This window comes from Tachyglossus aculeatus, unplaced genomic scaffold (genome assembly GCF_015852505.1).
Source record: "Tachyglossus aculeatus isolate mTacAcu1 unplaced genomic scaffold, mTacAcu1.pri scaffold_154_arrow_ctg1, whole genome shotgun sequence".
NCBI lineage: Eukaryota > Metazoa > Chordata > Mammalia > Monotremata > Tachyglossidae > Tachyglossus > Tachyglossus aculeatus.
The window spans coordinates 525,923-527,851 of record NW_024044877.1 but is presented as its reverse complement, the minus strand read 5'-3'; the positions used below and the strand labels follow the sequence as shown (position 1 = coordinate 527,851).

General features: G+C 50.6%; 1 pseudogene; it reads right to left on the bottom strand.

The window, feature by feature from the left end:
- Positions 1 to 735: 735 nt before the first annotated feature.
- LOC119923200 lies at positions 736 to 1,929 on the bottom strand (annotated as a pseudogene).

Genomic DNA, 1,929 nt, shown 5'->3' with positions numbered 1-1,929 from the left:
GCTGAGGTTAGATGTGAGAGGGAGAGGGAGAGGCAGAGGTTGGGAGTGAGAGAGGACAGTTGAGAGGCTGGGAGTAAAAAGTAGTTAGCCTTTGGGTTCTCTTCCCCATAATGACCACTGATGTCAATCCTCCAGCTGCAGGCCCTCACTTAGCTGGAAGATTTGCAAAAGCACATTGCGCCTGGGGAATTCTATTGACTTGGAACGTCTCTGTCACTCAGAGTGAAAAGTCTTGATTCTTCCTTGAGTGGATGAGGGGAAAGGGCCGAGGGAACAGAGGGACCTGGCCAGAGGAGGAATTTCCAGAAGCGGGGGTGCAGGGGCAGAGAGGGGGTTGGATAACCATCAGCTTCTTTTTGTTGGGCAGCAGATAAAGCATTAGGCTAATGTATGGAGAGGTAGCACGGCTAAGTGGAAAGAGCATGGCATTGGGAGTCACAGAACATGGGTTCTAATCCTGTCTCTACCACTTGTCTGTTGTGGGACCTTGGGCCAGTTATTTAACTTCTCTCTGCCTCAGTTACCTGATCTGTAAAATGGGGATTAAGACTGTGAATCCCACATAGGAAAATCCTCTTACGTTGTGTTTACACCAGCGCTTATAACAGTGCTTGGCACACAGTAAGCGCTAAACAAATACCATAATTTTCTGTATATTTCAGGCACCGAGTCTCTGTGGTCGAGCCTCTGCGTCTCCTGCACATTTTCCTGCTGGATTTTGTTTCCAAGGGGTCCTCACCTCCTGGAGGAAAATCCGACCCGATTTCCCGTGCCCCGGCAGGCCTGCTTAACCTGCTGATTCCACAGGGTATAGATAAAGGGTTTCAGTATGGGGGCCAAGGACGTGTTAAGCACCGCCACCCCCTTGGTCAGTTCCACACTTTCCTTGGCAGACGGTTTGGTATACATAAAGATGCAGCTGCCGTATATGATGGAGATCACGACTACGTGGGAGGGGCAGGTGGAAAAGACCTTTTTCCTCTGTTGTGTGGAGGGGAGTCTCAGAATGGCACACGCGATGGCCATGAAGGACGCGGTCTCTAATGCTAGGGTGAACAGGAGAGTCCCCACGGCAGCGTGGCTCAGTGGAAAGAGCCCGGGCTTTGGAGTCAGAGGTCACGGGTTCAAATCCCGGCTCTGCCAGTTGTCAGCTGTGTGACTTTGGGCAAGTCACTTAACTTCTCTGTGTCTCAGTTACCTCATCTGTAAAATGGAGATTAAGTCTGTGAGCCCTCAGTGGGACAACCTGAACACCTTGTTACCTCCCCAGCACTTAGAACAGTGCTTTGCACTTAGTAAGCGCTTTATAAATGCCATTATATAAAAAAAAGACAAGAACCATCAGCTGCAGGAACCAGGTGCCCGACCACGAGAGCAGGAGCAGAGGAGAGATGTCACAGAAAAAGTGGTCAATTGTTACAGAGCCACAGAAGTACAATTGGAGACCAAGGATGACCAGAGGAAAGATGACCATGAACCCAGTCAGACAGGAGCAAAGGACCAGCAGGGTGCAGACTCTTTGGCTCATGACAGTTGTGTAGTGCAGAGACCAGCAGATGGTGACATAACGGTCGTAAGACAAGGCGGCCAGGAAGAAGAACTCAGTCGCCCCCAGCAGGATAAAGAAAAATAGCTGATTTGCACAACAGTTGTAGGAAATTGTCACCTGTCCCGGGAGACAATGGTGGCCAGAAATCTGGGAATGCAGGTGGACGTGAATCAGATCTCCAGGAAGGAGAAGCAGTGCAGGAAGAAGTACATGGGGGTGTGGAGGCGGAGGTCCATTATGGTGAAGGTGACGATGATCAGCTTGCCGGTGACGCTCAGTACGTAGGTGACAGACATGTAGAGGGGAATCACCGCATGCAAATTCGAGTTGCCCGTGAGCCCCATTAGGATGAAGTTAGTGACTGGCGTGTGGCTCCTCAT